This window comes from Pipistrellus hanaki, assembly GCF_964339955.1.
Source record: "Pipistrellus hanaki genome assembly, chromosome: 1".
NCBI lineage: Eukaryota > Metazoa > Chordata > Mammalia > Chiroptera > Vespertilionidae > Pipistrellus > Pipistrellus hanaki.
In genome coordinates, this window is record NC_140503.1 from 181,865,528 (window position 1) to 181,887,143 (window position 21,616).

The 21,616-nt window shown below is 44.7% G+C and overlaps 1 long non-coding RNA gene across 1 annotated transcript; it reads left to right on the top strand.

Annotated features, from left to right (window-relative positions):
• Positions 1-7,488: 7,488 nt before the first annotated feature.
• LOC311629439 lies at positions 7,489-10,551 on the top strand. The gene is made up of 3 exons (XR_014796199.1): positions 7,489-7,595; positions 7,903-8,043; positions 8,721-10,551. It is a non-coding gene; the product is annotated as an uncharacterized lncRNA (long non-coding RNA).
• The last annotated feature ends 11,065 nt before the right edge of the window (positions 10,552-21,616 follow it).

The following is a 21,616-nucleotide window of genomic DNA, read 5'->3' on the forward strand; positions in this document are numbered from 1 at the left end:
ACGGGCTTTTGGACTTGTTAAAAAAAAAAAAAAAAAAATGCTGAGATCCACTTAAGAACGTCCCAGCCCAGACAGAAATTTATAAAATGATTTGAGCCAAGCAATGTAAGATCGCAGCAGACTAAGAAAAATGCTTTTGCAGTCGCTTTATGCATTTGTATTACCAGATCCTTTTGGTTAAGGGACCCAAACCTTGGTCCTCCTGCCCAGTGCTGTTGGCTCCAGTAGAACCAGTTTCGTAAAGACAAGCAAAAACTTTATTATTCCCCTAGCCGGTTTGGCTCAGTGGCTAGAGCATAGGGCTGCAGACTGAACAGTCAAGGGTTCAATTCCCCTTCAAGGGCACAGGCCTGGGTTTCAGGCTTGATCTATCCACGGAGCCAAATCAGCAAGGACAGTTTTAGTACATTAATGAAGGCAAATTCACCAGAGGTCTGGGTGGTGAAGGGTCTGCCCACCATCTTGGAGGGGTCATATGCCACTGGTTCTGTGCTTGCGCTGTCTGCAAGCGTGTTAACCATCAGCAGCTCACTTTGGTTCCTGGAAGCGCAGCTTGTGACCTAGTTTAGGTATTTGGGAACAATGGGGTTTCCTAGGTGATAGCCTGTGTATTTTTTTTATTGTTGAAAGTATTACAGATGTCCCCTTTTTTTTTTTTTTTCCCATTGACTTCCTCTAACCTGCAGGAGCCCACAGCCCCTTCACCACACTATTGTCTGCGTCTATGGGTTATTAATATCCTATCTAATAAAATAGTAATATACAAATTAACCATCATTCCACCACACCCACAAGTCACTCCCCAAAATCACGCCCACCAGCCAATCAGGAGCGAGTATGCAAATTAACCCAACCAAGATAGCTACAGCCATAGAGAGAGCAGAAAGGAGGCTTGGGTTTCCCTGGCAATAGAGGAAGCCAAGCTTTCCACACACCCTGGCCGGCCCAGGCCTTCTAAGGCTACAAAGTTTCAATTATAGAAGATAAATAAATCCCAACAGAAATGGCTGCTGCCACAGAGCAAGCAGAAGGCTTGGCTCGTATGCATATAAATTCTTTGGTTAATCTCTTCCCATCCACCCACCCTCACCTTCTCTCTTGGACTTAAGGAGGGAAATAAGGAAGATTAAATGAAGGTGGGAGAAAGTGAGGTGGAACTTGGATTTGAGGATGGTTAAGAAGATTATACCCTCACAGAAGGGTGGTTATGCCTCCACGGGGTATGGAAAGGAGGATTACTTTGGCTTTTCAAAGTTGTATTAACTTAGGTCAAGCATGTCAAATTCAAAGGTTTAATTTTATGTGGGTTGCAAAAGAAACAAAAGCTTCAATTTTCATAGAAATGTAGGTTTATTTAGATATAGACATGCTGAATACAAAGGGCTGAAATAAATGAGTAATCATTAACATAAAATAAAATAAAAAACATTTAAATAAAATGACGATTGTCCTATAACTTTGTTGTAATTTCGATGTGATTGTGGGAAGAGACAAGAACAGAGTTCACCTATCCTGCCATACTGACTGGCATTTGGGGATTATTTTTTCCAATGAATATTTCCTTACCACTAAGGCTGTTATGCTCCTACAACAGAATGCCTTGATACTGTCTTTTTTAAATGTATTTTTTCTGTATTGCAGTCACATTCACCTGTCCTTCAGAAAAGTTGAAGCAGCTGGGCCATGTATGATAGGACATTTAAAACTTCATTCTCTTTGGCTGAGTAGTTTCACTCCGAGTGTATCTTAAGAAACCGCACTACCCTTTGTCATGCCTTCTGTCTTCCTAATAAAGAATTTCCACAAAGATGTTCACAGAATCGTAGCAGAATAAAATTCGATATTGCTAACCTTTAAGAAAAATCTCTTACCTTCTTTCCCTTCACTATACTGTATATGCTTACATGGCCAAGTACCAACCCTGGTTGCCCTCCAGTCCCCCACCTCCTGGCTTGCACCTGCACTAGAGCATTGCTGGAATTTAACACCTGATGTTGCTACCAGATCCAACCTAAGTTCACAATCACAAGTTGAAATTGACACTTAGCATTGCCTGACAATTCTATAGATTCTATTCTCTGACTATATCACACATACTTTTCCTTTTTCTACCCCAGCTCATCCCTACACCCTGACTTCCCTCTGGTTTTTTTATTTTTTTTATTTTATTTTATTGATTTTTCACAGAAAGGAAGGGAGAGGGATAGAGAGCTAGAAACATTGATGAGAGAGACATCAACCAGCCGCCTCCTGCACATCCCCCACCGGATGTGTACATGACCTTGAACGGAATAGAATCCGGGACCCTTCAGTCTGCAGACCGACGCTCTATCCACTGAGCCAAACTGCTTTCGGCCTTCCCTCTGCTTTGATGCTGTGCGCTTGAACTTGTCACTGTCTGCACCTCCATTTCCCTCAGTCCTCTCCTGTCCACCAGAGAGGACACTGACGACTGACCCTTTGCCAAATAAATTGTCCCGCTAGTTTCTTAGATTTCTCAGTGCCATTCTTAGCTGTTGGACACTCCCTCTTTCCAAACGCCTCCCCTCAGTCACCCTGGGATGGTTAATTGTGTGTGCCAGGTTGACAGAGACGTGGGGTGCCCAAGTATTTGGTCAAACACTCTGAGAGTTTCTGTGAGGGTGTTTTGGATAAGATTAGCATTTAAACCTGTAGGCTGAGTAAAACAGATTTCTCTCCCTCATGTGGGAGGGCTCATCTAATCACTTGAAGGTCTAATTGTGACAAAAAGGCCACCCTCCCTTAATTAAGAGAGTTTTCCCTATCTGATGGCCTTAAAAAATTATAATAAATAATTGTTGCAGGAAAATATGGGTGATTTTTGCCTTTTTCCTGCTTTCAGATGTGAACTGAAACACCAGGGACTTGAGCCTGCTGGCCCTCAGATGAAAATGACACCATCAGCTCTCCTGGGTCTTCAGTTTGCTGATTCACCCTTCAAATCTTGTATTCATGTGAGCCAACTCCTTATAATAATGGTTCCATTTCTCTGGAGAACCCTGACTAATACACAGACTCTCTTGGTTTTTCTCCTGCTCCACTAGCTACTCCTTGGCCAGCTCCTCTTCGGCCCCATCTCTAATGTGATCGTGTTCTGGGGCTGGTCTAGGCCCCCTGCTCTATTTTATCTGCGTAACAGCCCCCACCAGCATTCGAATGCAGCCCCTGTGTCTTTAAATAGCATTTATGTGTCAGTGATTCCCAAATCTGTGTCGCCAACCCTGGTTTCTCCACTCGACTTTAAAGTCTTGTATTTGTACTTGTCACCTCCAACTGGACATTTCATAGGCATCTCATTTGGCCATAGAGCATGGCCAAACCTGAACTCTCAATTCTCTCCCCAAATCTACATTTGTTGTATCACAAATCAGTGCGCTGGACAAGACGCCTAATGATCCAATTGGTTAGGAGTTATCTCTATTGCGTGCAGGTTCAGAGCAGATTACTTCTGTCGAATTCTGAACAAACACAAGTAGGAGTATTTCCTTTTATATCCTTCTAGTTCTTTGTGTAAGACAGCTTGTAACCTTGAGTATATATATCTAACAAACACCTGTCGTATCTATACAGACAACTTTAACTTTGAGTACATATCATATCTATATAGACACCTCTAACCTTGGATGAACAAACACTTGGCAGAATATGGTAATTATTATTAGTATCAGTGTATCAGCCCCTTTAGATGGCTAGCTTGCAAGGTCAGACAGTTAAGTTTATATTTTCTACTATTCAAGTGAAAAACAAGGTTATTTTACAGTCTAAAAATAATAGAGGTGAGCCAAAACCGGTTTGGCTCAATGGATAGAGTGTCGGCTTGGGGAATGAAAGGTCCCGGGTTCGATTCCAGTCAAGGGCATGTACCTTGGTTGCGGGCATATCCCTAGTAGGGGGTGTGCAAGAGGCAGCTGATCGATGACTCTCTCTCATCGATGTTTTTAACTCTCTATCTCTCTCCCTTCCTCTCTGTACAAAATCAATAAAATATATTTAAAAAAAAAAAATAACAGAGGTGAGTTCCAGGAATTTTAACAACAATAAATAAATAAATAAATAAATAAATAAATAAATAACAGAGGTGATCTACAGAATAAGAGACCAAGAATAACAGAGTTTCTAACAGCAGTTTTTCCAAAGGAGGGATTACTATGCTTCACATTTTCGTGAACAAACTCTAACTATAGTCAACATACGGATGGACTTAAAGAAACCAGGCACAAAACAGTGTGCACGGTAATTGTTCCATTTATATAACGTACAAACAAGAATGCTACTCTAGACTGACTATGTGCTCTTCTTTGTCAGGATGGCAGAAAGGCCCTGTGTGGAAGGGAGTACACATGTCTAGGATGCTGATTATGGTATTGTTGGGGTTTTTTTGTTTTTTGTTTTTGTTTTTATTTCATTGTTGGTGTGATGTGATTGTGAAACTTAGCAGGCTGTTCACTTGTGGTTTGTGTACTGCTCCATAGGTGAAGACTCTAATGCATAGCACCCACTGCCAGAGCCTCCAGGGAATGAGGCCGCAGAAGGATTTGACATTTGAGAGACTTGAGAAGGATTTGAGAGACACGATCAGCTTTGCATTAGGAAGATTAATTCTTGGCTTTGTGCACGACTATGAGAGGAATTAAGGGCCCATTCTAGGAGTAGTCTGGGCAAGCAGTAGTGAAGGCCCGAATCCAAGTAGAGCAAGAGAAATGGGAAGTATAGGCTATAGTTGATATGTAGAGAGAAAACTCAGAATTTGGGGCAGGTCACTAAATTCCCTTCTTCTAGTTCTTAACTTGAAAAAAATATTAACAGTGCCCACTTCATTGATGATTATTTTGATGACTTAATGAAGCACAGGGAAGTTAATGAAGTTAAAAAAAACAACAACAACAGTTCTCACTGCATACTATGCTGAGCAAGACAGAAGGTGTTGCGATTAGAAAGCTTAAAGAGAAATACCTTAATTTGGCAAGGTCCCTACGAAATGGAATTTTTGGACTGGAACCCAGATTCTTTGTCTGCCTGAATTGAAGAATGAATCCACAGACAGAAAGTGGTGTAGAAAAGGTAGAAATTTATTCAAGAACTGGAGGCCCCGTGCACAAATTTTTTTTTCCTATGGTTTATAAAGGCTGCAGATTCTGGTGCCTTGCTATCCCCTCTGATTGGTCACTATTCCCCTTAGACTGGTTACTATAGTAACTCCTGGGCTCAAAGGTCAAACCTCACCTGGGACATGTGAGGTTCTTTCCTCTTCCTTCCTTATTGTTTTTCCTTTTCCCTTTGAGCTTCCTCCTCTTTATTTTATAAACATAGACCTTTTGCTGTTCCTAGCTCCCTCATTCTATGGAAATGTACCTGTTGCAGCTTTTCAGCTTCCCTATTCTAGGGAAATACTCCTACTGCTGTTCTGAAGCCCTGTGCTTCCTTCATAGTCTCCTTAATTTCCAAAATTTCTAAAATTTCCTAAACCTGTCCTATTTTACCTCTAAAATTCCTGTTTCACCTAGAAGCCTCAGCATCGTGGACTGCATCAGTGTAGGGCACTGGGTGGGAGGCCCAGAGTAGGAATGACAGTACCTGTCTGGAGCTTAGGACTCATTCCCTGCAGGGGTCTCAGGTCTCTGCTCCTCCCCACCCTCTTAGCAGGGATGTGCGGCCACGCGAGCTTCCCCGTGTTGAACCAATCAGGTGCGCTCATCCAGTGATGGGCAGACGGGGTCTCCCAGGGTTCTCCTGGCTGCAGGGGAGGGTGCAGGTCTCCCTCAGGCCCTGGGTCACTGGGTCGGCTGCTAGAGGAAGTTCCCTACATTGGTTGCCTGGACACCTGGAGGCCTCCACCGATTCCTGACCTTGACCTATTCTGACCCTGACCGGAGGGGCGTTGAGGGGCGATGAGGCGGCCTGGGAGTTTGAGGATGCACAGGAAGGAGCTCCCTTTCTCAGAAGCCCTGACCCCACGGAGCTGGAGGCCAAGGTGGGGTGTGGCCGGGCGGCCAGCTCTGAGCCCGATTTTCCCCTACCTGCCTTCGCTGCTGGCTTTCCCTCACTCACCTGCCTTCGCTAACGGTGCGGAGGTTTTGGCAGAGCGGCCCTGCTGCCATTGGCAGAAGGAACTGTGTGCTAACGCAGGACCCGATTAGGCCCTGCCAGATTCTAATGCTCACGCGTCTTGTGTTGAAGGGTTTGCAACCTTGAATGGGACATTTGAATTAAAAATAGTGGGGGAACTTGTTCTATAGTTAACACACTTCCTAATGCACGCAGTGTGCTGTGTGACAGGCTGCATAGAGGGATTGCCTGCCTTACTTCAATGGTCAGCTCCTGTGGTCCCAGCCCGTTTCTAGAGGATTAGTTATTACCGGTTAATAATGCAGATTATTACCAGTTAATGATGCGGATTTAAGTCTTACTACCCCCCCCCCCGCCCAAAAAAAAAATATGGAGATGATAAAAGGAATTTTAAAATATTTCTTTTCTTATTTTTAGAGAAAGGAAGAGGGAGAGAGAAACATCTATATGGGAGTGAACCACGGAAAGGCTGACTCCTGCACGCCCCCACCAGGAATGGATCCCACAACCCAGCATGCGCCCTGACTGGGAATCTAACCGGCAACCTTTCAGTGCGCAGACAACCAACCACGCCACACAGGCCAGGGCGATAACAAAAGGTATCTTGAGGATTAAATTTGTTTACAGATGGTAAAGTCTTGAAACAGTAATCAAACTTTTCTTGTTAGCGTATCCAGTTGTATCCCACTTACTTGTTTGGCCGTTTGAGTGTCTCTAGGAAAAGGCATAGCGGCCCACCCTGGCTGATTGCAGCCTACTCATCTACACTCAGCGAACAGAGCATGAGGCAGGAGGCTGGCCCTCCAAGGCCTAGGAGGGGCCCCGGGGGCGCTTGTTGAAAGGGACATGGCCCTTGCCAAAACCGGTTTGGCTCAGTGGGTAGAGCTTGGGTCTGCGGACTGAAAGGTCCCGGGTTCAATTCCGGTCAAGGGCATGTACATTGGTTGCGGGCACATCCCCGGTGCGGGTTGTGTAGGGGCAGCTGATCGGTGTTTCTCTCTCATCCACGTTTCTAGGTCTCTGTCCCTCGCAATAAAATATGTTTGTTTTTTTTTAAATGAAAGGGACGTGACCCGGTTTCCCTTTAAGCTCATGGCTTCGCAGAACAGCTCCAACCACACAATGGGCTGGTGGAGCTGCAGGAAAGGACCTCTCTGGGTCGTGGCCCGGCCCTAGGGTAAGGCTGGGCATCCTCTGGAGAGAGGCACGTGGGCCTTAGAGAACCTGATCCCGGGGGCCAAGGCCTGGGGAGGCGCCGGGACTCCGGTTCCGGGAGGAGGCTCCGCGCAGGCTCGGCTCGCTCTCCCGCCTCCAAAGAGCCCGGAGCCAGGGCGCGGGGCACCGCGGGCTCCAATGGCCGGCTCGCCCCGCCCCGCCGGGCCTCCCGGGGATGGGGATTGGCTGCCCGGCGCCGCCCCCGCCCCGCCCCGCCCCGCGCTGCAGAGCCGGCCTCCGCGGTGCGCGCCGGGCGCCGGCCTCTCAGTCCCGTGCAGCCGGCGGCGTGTGCGGTGAGTGCCCTCTGCTCCCGGTGCGGGCGGCAGGGCGGCCCCCCAGCGGCCGGGCTGGGGTGGAGGAGAGTGGGTGCGGGGGGGTTCGGGCCGGGGTCTCGTCCCGGATCCCCTCAAGCTTTGCCCGCCCGGAGCCCCTCTGCTCCCGGCGGCCAGAACCGAGGGGTAGAGCAGCCCTTGGCGGCCCGGGGGGCGGGCGGCCGTGCCCGTCCCGGCGCCGCGCGAGGCACAGACACCGCACGGAGCCGCCTGGAGGGTCCCCGCGGGCGGGCCGGCGCGGTGACAGGTCTGCGCTTTGCTTCCCCAGGCGCAGCCGCCGCTACATTGTAGCGGGTCTGGGTCCCGGCCCACATTGTCTGCGGGGGCGAGAGCGGGTCCCTGAGCGACCGTGGGCCCCGGGAGATTGTCTCCAGCGCCTGCGGATGCCCGGCCTGAGTACTAAGCGCAGGTATGTCCCTTTTTTGAAATGCAATGACCCAGGCCCGGAGCACGTGGCTAATGGCGACCAGAGGGTGCCGGGCGCCGTTTTGGCGCAAAGGCCAGAATCTGCCCGCCTGGCGTTAAGGGCGTTTACCTTCGCGGCTCCGCGGGGCAGAACAGCTGCATCGGATGGAGTCGGATTGTTCAAGAAGCCGCCGCGATCTCGGGGTACTGGGGAGACGCCTGCAGGAAGCCGTAGGGAAACCCCACGTCGCCCTTTCCAGTGCCCTTTTAAGGTTGACTGAGTGCCTTAAGAGGCTAACACAGAAGGGTACATGAAGCAAGTCTCCATAAAACCCAGAGAAGAGGTGGCAAAACTCCTCTCTGGATCCTGTCTGGAGTCACAGCTGAAACCAGGAAATTCCCTTTCGGTTTGAGCGCCTTTTGTTATTTTTCCACAGCCATGAGCAGAGTGATACATTGCATCTTAGCCGTGGGGATACCATCAGGCCTGCTTTTAAAACTCTGGGGGTACCATCTAGTGTTTTCGAATAGATATGGGAATTTGGGTACTTTGGTTGTCTTTGAAGGCGGAAGAAATCCAGATGGTAGAACCTCATGTACACAAGGCTTTTTCTGAACATTTGAGACATATCTCAAAAGTTTAACTGTTGAGTCATTCAATGACTTTTTTTTTTTTTATAGGTTAAAAACTACAGGTACAAGCCGTTGGTGCTGGAATGCTGTGATGCTGATATTTTAACGGACTCCAAACCAACTTTCAGGCTAAGTGCGCATAGCGAGGTCAGACATGGTTATGTAAGTTGTAGCAGCCACGTGTCCACATGCAGAAGCTGGTGGTGAAAGAGCAGTGCAGCGGGCACCTCGTGGTTTTCATCTTTTCATTTAATTCTCACAACTATGTGAAGATAGAGCAACATTAAATCCCCCCACCAGTCCTATAAGGACTCTGGGCCACCCCTATATTCACCAGGGACACAAGTCTTAGGGATTGGAAGGACCTCGCCCAGTTTTTTTATATGATAAAGTTCCAGGGAATGCCATTAGACCCACCATACTAGGGTCAAACCCTAGATTCAGCCTGAGGACCCACCTCCTCTGGATCTGGCTTACACCTTTTTTGCCAAAACAAAACAAAAAACCCCAGAATGCTTCTAATATTCCAGATAAGGCTCAGCAGTCTCTTGTATTATCTCCTAATTCCAATAGCGCTTATCAATTACCCAACCTTACTGCCATTACTTTACAATACAATACCACCTGCTGGGGATCTATAAAACCAGTATCTCTTTGGAATTGGGGGGCACTTACTGTGGAGCTAGTCCAAGGAGAGCCTCCCCAAATCCTGATATTGCTAAGGGAATCCCCTTACCGGTGTAACCTTTTACAAAGGGCAGTTGGGTCACTTATCTGTGATTCTCAAAACACCCTACATTTGAATTCCCAAAGGGGGGCCCTATTGAAACAATTCATTTAAAAATCTCCAGAACCCCTCTAATTGACTCCCTAGCTGCAGCCACATTAGCAGCCTCGGGACTCCCAGAGGAAGGGGAAGCCATGCCTCTGGGGAAGGTATTCTTACTACGACATCAATTAACTGAGGAACTTCCCCATCCGAGGGCATTTCCTGGATTTGGGGGTCCTGTGCCTGTCTGGCTTTGTCTGCGGGATGGAGAGGTATCAGCTCTCTAGGCTACGTCATCCCTCTGTCTACAAGATCACTCCATAGCTTGGAATAACTGTCTCCTTTCCTTCACCTAAATGGATGAGCAGAGCTTCTCCTTCCCTCTGCCATCCACACCCACATCCCTGAGGGAACAGCAGGTACAGGGACCCAAAGCCCCACAATGACCCCAATCAGCTTGAAGCAGCCAGAGCAGTCTTTACCCAGAAGACCCCAAAGAATTGGGTTCCCATAACTTGGGAAGGGGTGAGAATATTAGGTAGGAACGTAGACATGAGTGGCCTTGGTCCGCCTCTCTGGGTTGCCTGCAGTAAGCAGTCCCTGAGGCCGACCACCAGTGGGCAAATTCTGATAACCAGATCTTGGTGCGGGTCCAAAGGTTAGGTAGTGCTCGAGCCCCCATCACCAATGTGTAGCCCTGAACAGGAAACCTTATATGCAACTTTTTTGCTACATGACCTGGAAATTCATTTTCTTGAGATTTAGTGTAACACACTGAAACAGATTAGGCCAGCTGAAGGGGGGAGGGGGAGGAGGACCGCAGTGCAGCTATCAAGAATTAAGCTCTTTACAACATTTACATTGAATCTAGAGAAGCTCCAAAATTTGGCCCAAATGGGGCAAATGTCAGCATTTTAAAAAATGAATGGCATAAGAAGGGATATAACAGACAGTGGTGCTAAACAGAATAGGAAAGTACTGGCGGTGATAGGGAAAGTTGTCACAAGGGAAGAAATGTGACTGCAACATGTGTGCTAGAAGAGCTTTCTGGTGCCCAGCTTAATGTCAAACTCTGTGCTTGAAATCTCTAATAAAGGCATATCCGTAATCACTTTGGAGTCCGTGCTTTATTTCAGAATGCGTTTTTCTAAATTTCATTTTGATTTTTCCATGTTCTATAAAATCCAGCCTTATATTTGTAATTTATTGTTTGTTCATTGCTTATACCCTATTTTAGTTCACAAAGAATTTGTAGTTTATAAGAATATATTCCAATGAGATTCTAAAACCAGGAAATTGTAGTATTGGGGAAATACAGCCGGTGTGGCTCCATTTGAGCATTGTTCTGTACACCAAAACAGCGGGGTGCATGTGGGAGGCAGCCAAATGATAAAGTCCAAAAGTCCCCCCAAAGTACACAAAATTATAGTCCATTAGGCTCTGTGTATTGCTAAGTCAGAAGTTTTGCTGAGCTGCCCAACAGTCGATGCAAAAATCAGAAATGGAAATGAGACACCCAAAAGAAAAATTTTGAAATTTCCTTTGGATCTTCATTTTAAACTTCCACGTGTCCATGCAGAATACTTCTTAGCCAAGGTGATTTAGCATGCTAAAACTCAATTTTTCCTCTAGTCCTAATTACGTGGCAAGAGGCTTATCAGTATGGACATGTGACATCCGGGAGAAAACAGTTCTGGTTATGAAGCAGACTGGCCCGCGCTTGACTGTAATGCTGAACCTGACTGCACACAGATGGTATGCTCCAATGATTGAGGGGGAAAAGATAAACATTGAGCCCAGTGCCTTTTTACTCTGTCCACTATAACACTTGACCTTTAATCTACCATAACACCAGCTACGACAAATTTTTGGAATCGAAACAAATTAAGATACGTAATCAAGAAACCTTAAACTTCTTTATTCTTAGAACTTAGGGAAATTACCAAGTATGCATGAAGATAAAATTCAATAAAGCCCTGTGTGTGTATCTTTCATTTACTATCAACCAAAAACATTTGTTTTGAATACGTGTTCCATCCAACTGCCATTAAGTATTAAAAAACACCAAGAGCCAAAACCAGTTTGGCTCAGTGGATAGAGCATCGGCCTGCGGACTGAAAGGTCCCAGGTTTGATTCCAGTCAAGGGCATGTATCTTGGTTGTGGGCACATCCCCAATGGGCAGTGTGCAAGGAGGCAGCTGATCAATGATTCTCATCAATGTTTCTAAGTCTATCCTACTCTCTTCCTCTGTAAAAAATCAATAAAATATATATATATATATATATATATTATTTTTTTTTTTTTAAAAAACCACCTTTTCACCACTAAATGTTTCAGTCTTCATGTCAATAGAAAAGACAATCATACCTGGCAACAATATCAGGATGGCTAAGAAAATAATTTTAAATGGATACTCGGCTTCTCCCATTATAAAAATATATATATTACTATTTTACAGTGTGAATCAAGATTCAAATAAGATACTTTTATTGATTTCAGAGAGGAAAGGAAAGGGAGAGAGAAACATCAATGATGAAAATTATTCATCTGCTGGCCCGCAACCTGGGCATGTGCCCTGACCGTTGGCCAGCCTGCTTTTAAACAGCATGGTAATTTCAATGCCAAACAAAACAAGAGTAGTACTATGCAAGGCTGGGGTGTCATTCCTTTGCATGCCTGCAGAATATTTCATTGATTGGATATGCTGAATTTTATTTACTCGGTGGGTATTCGATTTTTTTTTTTTTAAAGAATATATCTGTTGGCTGACTGCTTACTTCTGATGCTGTTTCATTTGTTTCTCTATTATCACAGACTTGATAGGAAATTTCCCCTCTCCCCCCCAATTCTTGAAAACTTGTTTGTCAAACTTGAGGGTGTAGAAGAATTACCTGGCACGCTTGCTAAGGATGCAGGATTTGAGGCTCCATCAGTGGCAAGTTTGATGTAGTAGACTCAAGAGGAGGCCCAGGAATCTTTTCAACACATGAGTTAATGTTGATGTAGGTATTCCGAGAGGAGTTTTGAGAAACTTTTTTTAAAAATATATTTTATTGACTTTTTACAGAGAGGAAAGGAGAGAGAGAGAGCTAGAAACGTCGATGAGAGAGACATCGAACAGCCACCTCCCGCACACCCCCCACCGGGGATGTGCCAGCAACCAATGTACATGCCCCTGACTGGAATCGAACCTGGGACCCTTCAGTCCACAGACCGACGCTCTACCACTGAGCCAAACCAGTTTCGGCAAGAAACTCTGTCTTTAAACGTGGATTTTATTGGCACTTAACATTTCGTAGGAAAGCCAGACAAGCAGTGGGTAACCCGGCCATTGCCTGAGGCTTGTTAGGAATATTGCTTATAGGATTGCTGAAAGGGGCCTCAGGTAATGGGTGATTTCTTCTGGGTGGAGACAGACAATAGAAGGAATGATGGGTTGCCTTTGTCCGGTAGCTCATAGGATTGCTGAAAGGGGCCTCAGGTAATGGGTGATTTCTTCTGGGTGGAGACAGACAATAGAAGGAATGATGGGTTGCCTTTGTCAGGTAGCTCAGTTGGTTAGAGCTTCGTCTGGAGACACCAAGATCTTGGGTTCGATTCCATGTCAAGGGCAAGAGTCAATGAATGCAACAAACCGATTTCTCTGGAATCAATAAATAAAAATGTTTAAAAAGAAGGAATGATGGGCAAGAGAATTGTGTGGTGGAGGCTGCTTAGTCACCCAGGAGTGAGTGAAGTAGTCAAAATGTAGCTTTAGAGGTAACGAAGCTAAGTAGCCTCCATGAATTGAATTACTGCACAGATAGATCTTTTACAGTATTGACCTCAGCGTTTACAAATGCACTCAGATTAATTAATTACAGTACTTTTGGGTTGGGGAAATCTTAATTCTTAACCTGAAGCCATTTTCTTTTAGGGGACCAAGAACAAAGTTAAGTTGCAGATACTCGAAGAGAGCAATCCTTTTACTCTAGAAATATGCTACAACGAAAGTACAACCATTTTTGCTTCAACACTTTTTCATTATATTTTCCATTATCTAAATAGAGTACTTTACAACACCAAGAACTCCTGAGTAGAAAGAGTTGTTTTCCCTTAATTTAATGACAAGAATTTGCTTTCACTTAATAGATGAGTGATGCTTTTAAGGGTCTTTTAATGGTGTCAGAGCAGCCGGAGCAGCAAATGGAGTTCCATTTACTCTGTGTGGCTCATTAAGCCATTACAGAAGAGGGTAATGTAGCCGAAGGAAAAAAAAAAAAAAAAACACCACCAGTGCTTTTTCCGGCTTTGAGGGAGAAAAGGAAGATTTTAATATATGAAAACAGTTTTGACGTTCAAATGCCTTTCCAATGGCGTTCATAGGGGAGCTGTCAATGGAAGGGAATCTTGAATTCTTGAGACGTAACCTCAACTTCTTGAACTCATTAGCCTGACTTGTAAGGGGTGAGTGCTTATAGCAACAGTGTATTATATTATTGGGTAAAATTTCAAGCATACGCCCAAATGAAGAGAAGACAAGCTCCATGTACAGTATGGAGCTTCAGCAATTAGCAGTAGCTTACCACCTCATTCATCTGACCACTTACCTTTATTTCTGATCATTTTCAAGGAAATTTCAGGCATTGTGTCATTTCACCTGTAAAAAGTTTTCGTTTGTATTTTTTTCGTTTGTATTTCTAATTGAAAACATTTTAAGACATGACTATATGTCATCATCACACCTAATATATATATTTTTTTAATTTTTATTGATTTTTTTTTTTTTTTTTTTTTTTTGAGAGAGAGAGAGAGGGAGAGAAAACATCCATTTGCTGTTCTACTTATTTATGTATTCACTGGTTGCTACTGGTATGTGTCCAGATGAGATCAAATCCACAACGTTGGCGTATCAAGACGAACCGAACCAGGGTAACTATATTTTTGTATGATCATTCAAAACCTGGTCCATGTTCAGATTTTCCCGATGGTCTTCTAATCCGAATCCAAGCAAGATCTACACATAGTACTTGGTTATGTCTTTAAGCCTCATATTTTGTAATAATCCTCCTTTACTATATCTGGACACTGGTTTGTTGTAGAAATTGGGTGACTTGTCATGTAAAATGGCCCACATTTTGTGTTTGTCTTTTTGCTTCCCTTTAGTGTATTTTACTTGTTTCTTCATTTCTTAGAAGCTGGCTTCCCAGTGCATCATATCACCAGGCACAAAGAGGCACAATCCTCCCATCTTTCTAGGCTGCACTAGTGGCTCAGGGGGTGTTGGTCTGATGTCTCCATTTCAACGTTAGCCATCACCCTTTCACTGAGTGTCTGCCTTCCATTGGGTTCATTCCTTACACTCTTTATTTCACTAGTAGCTGTAAAAAAGTAATTAAATTTAGGAATCATTCCTTCATCTATTAGCTGGATTTCCACAAGGAACAACTCTCCCTCATAGACTATTCGGTTACTCCATAAATGTTTATACAGGGAAGGCAGGATAGATTCTTCCTTTCCTTTCCTTATCAAATTTCAGAGTAATGTAATCTCCAATCAGGATGGGGAAGTTTCATATTATGAATTCAGATTTTTATATGGCCTACATTTCTTCAGAAGTATGTTTTTAAAATTGGTGCTGGAGATGGAATCATGAAATGTTGGCATCCTCTTTGTGAGTCAGTGTTTCTCAAAGTCTGGCCACAAACCATGTATATGTCAGAACCTCCCCCAGAGCAATGGTTTGTAAACTCCTGGTCCCCACCAGGACCTGCTGGGTGAGTCTTTGGGAGTAAGCCCTGGGATGTGCATTTCTTTTTTAAAAATACATATTTTATTGATTTTTAACAGAGAGGAAGGGAGGGGGGTAGAGAGTTAGAAACATCGATGAGAGAGAAACATTGATCAGCTGCCTCCTGCACACCTTCCACTGGGGATGTGACCATAACCAAGGTATATGCCCTTGACTGGAATTGAACCTGGGACCCTTCAGTCCGCAGGCTGATGCTCTATCATTGAGCCAAAATAGGGCTGGAATGAACACTTTTATGGGACAACGTCCTCAGAGCCTGGGGAGAAGGCACCAAGTGGGCACACACCTGAGCAGTTACTCCAAAGAAATTAACCACCGAAACTCCCGAGAAGGGAGAGTGGATACACTAGCTCCTTTAAGAAGGGCCTACGTGGCGCCATGCAGTGCTGGCACCTTGCAGCACTGTGCCCTGGTTGAGACAATCTAGGTTCTGGCTACCCCCCATTGTCACTGGAACTCTGGGAAACTTTTACAACAGTGAATTCTGTACAAGGCTCCACTGGGCATTGCATTAATCTCTCTTGTGGATTCCCTCACCCATAGCTTCAGATCCAGCACAGCTGCTGTCTACTGGGCCCAGAGGTTCCCACTGCATGACTATGCCACTTCAGGTAACCCAGTTCCACCTCCATTTAAGACGTGGAGAGCCATTTGCATTTGAAGTATCAATTAGTGCTGTTACTCCTATTTTTGAATTGCTCATTTCCTTTAGGGAACTCACTCTCAGAGTTTTATTAAAAATCCTCTAATGCTTGACATTTTGAGCAAAACATTTGTTTAGATGATTTTCCATAAAAGTGATGATCCATTTTTGCAATTTCATTTGCCGTTATTTATTGAATTTTAAGTAGCATTGTTGAATACACTGACTCACAGGAAGAAATATAGATGCTTAAAAAAAAGAACCAAACTTGCAGATCTTGTCCATTGAATTATTTTGCAGATTAGGAAAAGCTAAACTACTTCTCTCAGCATAAGAGAGGATGGAAATCAGGTTCCTGGGGCGTAACGGAAGTCCCCGATCTCTGGATGGATGCAGCCACGTCATATGCCAGTCCAGTCTGTGCTGTGCCAATATCCAGCCCATAGAAAGGGCCTGGCCAGGTCAGGGCTGGGCCCTCCAGCAGGACCCTCAGGGGACCAGAACTCCAGGCTGCCTGTTTTGAGATTCTTCAAGTTGCCTTTTGAGATTCTAACACTGTTGCCTTCAGCAGAAACCTGGCCTTCAGACTTGGGCTAGGGCAGGGGTCATGACCTCTGCCTATGGGGCCAGGAAGACAGCACAGAGGCGTGAAGAAGCTTGGAGTGAAAAGACTGGTGAGTTAGGGAGACACATTCCCACCGAAGGGGGCCACCCCCACTCAGCTTCTGGCCTTTACCAGGACTATGGACCCTGAAGAGCTGGGGCTTTTGAAGTTTTATGAGATGCTAATGATCTGAACTTGATGTGAGCTCTCTAGACATCAGATGTCGACAGTAATTCAAATGGATTTTAAATACAGCCACGATTCCATTCAGTGTCTGGGGGCCACTGTTTTGGGGCTTGTGATTGAGGGGATACAGTACTTTAATACCACAATGAAAGAGAAGGGAACGTGTATTTTCCAGATCAAAAGGAGTGGAAGTTGAGAGTCCACAGCTGGTTTGTTGATGCTGTTAGCAGAGACTGAAGCCATAAACCGTACAGGGATAGACTAGCTATGTTCTGTAGCCAGAGGTTAGACGTTTGTAGTTGTGTGCCATCGGTCACCTAGATGCTCTGGATGAATGCGTACAGGGCAGAGGCATAACTCCGAGTCCGTGATCTGTTGATTGTGGGCAGTGGTGACACCTTCCTATAAGGAAGCTCTCACATTACAGAGCTAGCTCCCACCCCCCACCCTCACCCCCAACTTCTACCTCCCCCCCACACTCGCCCCCAATTCTCAGAGGAAAACAAAGCCAAGTATTTCCATGTATCGTCTTATAAAACTCTAACCCTGACTTTCTGGGAGAGGTGGTGGGAATTTAGACGGACTGCCTTTGCCTTTTGGAAGAGCGATAGATGGGTAGCCTGTTCTGCTGGGGTTGGATTTCAGTGTCAAGTTGTCTTCTAATTAGTCAGGGGGAGACGCCTGGCTATGTAATTACAGCACACGACGGACATAGTGACACTTCATGCTTAACTAAGTGCACCTGCAAATTCACCTGAACTTTGGGAATGAAATCGTCTTTAAGGAGAAAGTTTTGACGTAAGAAAGTACGTTGAATAAAATTCTGAGATGTAAAATATGTACACCGATAATAATTTAATAAAAAAAAAGAAAAAATAAATAAAATTCTGTATCCTATAAAAGCCTAAGTGTGTATGGACTACAGTTCTAGCTCTGGCTCTGTCTGCATCTGCTATGGATCGTCATCATTTAACCTTTCCTGGCTCCAAGTTGGTTGAATTAGACTAATCGTTATATTCCATTATTTTACAACTTACACTTTTTATTTGTTTTAAGCTGATTATTTTTCTGTTATCATCCTTTACTCTTTGTTCATTTCTCTATTTGTTTTGTATTGAGGTGATATTAGGGGAATTCTTCTGTTTGCTACATGTTTTAGAGGGACCTGTCACGTGTCTATGCTATTGTTTTTGTATTAGTTGGGACATGGATTGATTATCGATGATGTGGACTGATTACCAAAAATATTTTAATGAGTATTATACAGTCATATATGGTTGGTTCTCTCTGTTCTGCTATAAAAGGAAACACAATTAGTTGTTAATTAAAATACAGTATTTTAACACCACAGTGAAGTACCACTGTACACATAATGGCTGAAGTTAAAAAGCCTGATAATACTAAAAATGGGGAAGTGGCCGAAGCCGGTTTGGCTCAGTGGTAGAGCGTTGGTCTGCGGACTGAAAGGTCCCAGGTTCGATTCCGGTCAAGGGCATGTACCTTGGTTGCGGGCACATCCCCAGTGGGGGGTGTGCAAGAGGCAGCTGGTCCATGTTTCTCTCTCATCGATGTTTCTAGCTCTCTATCTCTCTCCCTTCCTCTCTGTAAAAAATCAATAAAATATATTAAAAAAAAATAAAAATGGGGAAGTGGTAGAGCGACTGGAGCTTTGACGTTTTGCTGGTGGGAGTGTCCATTAGCATGGCCACTTAACCTGTGGGCATTGTCCCCAGGTTGAACATATGCATACCCTGTGACCCAGCAAGCTATGCCTACGTTTATTCTCAGTGGAAATGTGCCCATATGTTCACCAAAGGACATGTCACAAGAAAAAAAAAAGCATTTTTTGTCAATAGCCTCCAGCTAGAAGTAATCCAAGTGCCTGTGAGTGTTGAATGTGTAAATAAATTGCGACAGCTCCTTACAGTGGAATACTATACAGCAACAAGAACTGACAAACCACTGATTTTCTGAGCAACACAGCTGAATTTCATAAAGATAATATTAAGAAGAAAAAGGGCGCTGAAACCGGATTGGCTCAGTAGATAGAGTGTCGGTCTTCGGACTGAAAGGTCTCAGGTTCGATTCCGGTCAAGGGCATGTACATTGGTTGTGGGCACATCCCTGGTGGGGGGTGTGCAGGAGGCAGCTGGTCGATGTGTCTCTCTCATTGATGTTTCTAGCTCTCTATCCCTCTCCCTTCCTCTCTGTGAAAATTAATAAAAATATATTTTAAAAATAAATTTAAAAAAGGGCAAAAAAGAATTACACACTGCATGATTTTATTTATGTGAACACACACAATCCAGGCAAAACTAAGCTGTGGTGTTAGAAGTCAGGATGGGGTTACCTGGGGAAGAGGACAGTGAACAGGGGAAGGGAAGGCTTCAGGGATGCTGGCAACATTCTGTTTCTTCACGAAGAGGGGGTTTAATAGGCGTGTCTGTTTTGTGATCAATCACTTCAGATTTATACATGTTTCTGAATGTATGTTTTCAAAATAGTAAAAACAGAAAAAAGTTGATGTTTTCTGTTTAGACATAACAATACCTCTTTTTAAAAGTTGTAATAATCTATAGGAATCAGCAATAGCTATTGCTAAAATGAATCATTTTTTTAACACTAACTCATAATTACCAACTCCCTTCCCAAAAGATAAGCTATCTCCTTGCCCTTCTGATTAAAAAAAAAAAAAAAAAAAAAGTCCAACCAGCAAGTACAGGGTGCCTAAAATGGCAACATCATCAGTATTATTGTTTCAAAGGTTCCAGTTGAACCAGAATTCTATCAACAGTGCAAACTATTTGTATTCATTTGAATCAGCTAGAAACTTTGAACCTGTTCACCTAGTTCATGTGGATCTTGAAAGGTTTATCAAGTGAGTCTAGCATTCTGAGTCAGTTCCTCACAGCCTGCCTCAGTCTGGCCCCTGGTGACAGTAAGTGATGACTAGGATGATGTGAGTAGTGCTTTACAAGGTACATAGCACCACGACCACCACTAGAAGGGTGCTAATCCTTGTCACTGTCACCCTTCATCTGGCCATTTGATCTCATTTTCTGAGGAGAAATGAAGTAGAACCCTAAATCCTAATTGGGGACAAAGCTGTACAGGGAGAGGGTCTAGTACTGTCATATCTTTAAAAAAAAAAATAAATAAAACACGTATTTTTATTGATTCAGAGATAGGAAGGGAGAAGGGGAGAGACAAAAACATCAATGATGAGAATCATTGATCGGCTGCCTCCTGCATGCCCTACAGTGGGGACCAAACCTGCAACCCAGGCACATGCCCCTACCAGGAATTGAACGTGACATCCGGTTCATAGGTCAATGCTCATTCACTGAGCCACACCTGCCAGGTTGTCTTGTTTTACTTTCAATGGACCATATGATTGCCAGCTTTCTAGAAGGGCAGGACCAAAGAGGAGAATCATAGGTGCTTCCTCCAGAAGGAAGTCTTATCCCAGGTGCCACTTGTGAATCCTTGCCCAGGTGGCACTGGTGACAGTGAGGTTGTTAAAGCTATGGAAGTAATCACCCTGCACTGGGAGCAAGAAACATAATTCTTCCTTTATTGTAATCTAGAGGCCTGGGGCACAAAATTCATACACGAGGTGGGGGGTCTCTCAGCCCAGCCTGCACCCTTTTATAATCCCGGACCACTGGCTCCTAACCGCTAGACTGCCTGCCTGCCTGCCTGATTGCCCCTAACCACCTCTGCCGTAGCCCCAACTACCTCAGCTTCATCTGAAAGGTTATTCGGCTATTGGGTCTAATTAGCATATTATGCTTTTATTATTATAGATTTCTAGAGGCCCAGTGCACAAAATTTGTGCATGGAGGAGGGGTCCCTCAGCCCAGCCTGCACCCTCTCCAATTAGGGACCCCTTGGGGGATGTTCGACTGCTGGACATCCCTCTTGCAATCTGGGACTGCTGGCTCCTAACCACTCAACTACCTGCCTGCCTGATCATCCCTAACTGCCCTCCCCTGCCAGCCTGGTTGCCCTCAACTGCCCTCCCCTGTTGGCCTGATCTGTCCCCAACTGCCCTCCTCTGCTGGCCAATTTGGTTCTGATTGGTCAGTTCCTATGCCAGTCAGCATCTCTGGGCCTATCAACGGGGCCTGACCAGAAAGGTGGGACTGATTAGCATACCTGATGGAGGCCTGGAGAGAAATGGATGCACAGCTGCTGGCCAGACTGGGAGAGAAAGAGAGAAGCAAGTGCTGATCAAAAGCTGCCACAGAGGCAACGGATCAGTCCCTGCTTCTCTCTTCAGGCCTCTCTCTGGCCCAGATTCACAGCCCCCTCAGCAGTCAGTACTGGGGCACCACACCTGCAGTGGAAGCAGTCAGTGCTGGGTTGCCACAGCTGACTGCAGGACTGACTTCCAGTTGGTAGAGACTTGGTCATTACTGGTCGTTACGACCCAGGGTTTTTATATATTAGGATTATAGATAGTGTTTATGGACATGGAAGGAATCTAAATGCCCCCAAAGAAGCATGTTCTGACTCTGACCAGACTATTAAAACCACTATACCCCAGAGAGTCTATACTTAGAGTTCTTCCGATAAACACCCCCATTCAACAAAAAAGAACTTTGATGAGCCTAATTAGGGAGGGGGCAGGGGTACCTTGAAAACCAAGCAGAGAGCTCCTCACTGGAAATACTTTTGAGTTTTTTGTTTACTACCCAATCTCTGTTCCCTGTCAAAGCCAAACATCTTTAGTCTTGTTTTCTCACTTACCTTTCATTTACAACCCATTCCAATATATATTCTACCCTAACCATTCCACACAAGCTGCCCTTGAGAGAATTCAAACGAATCTCGAGTTAATAGGTTCTGGTGAGATAATACATAAACTGAAGCAAATTAAACTCTGAGCCTCAGTTATCTTTGCTCTAAAATGGGCAACCATTGTCTTCCTCATAGGGTTGTCAGAA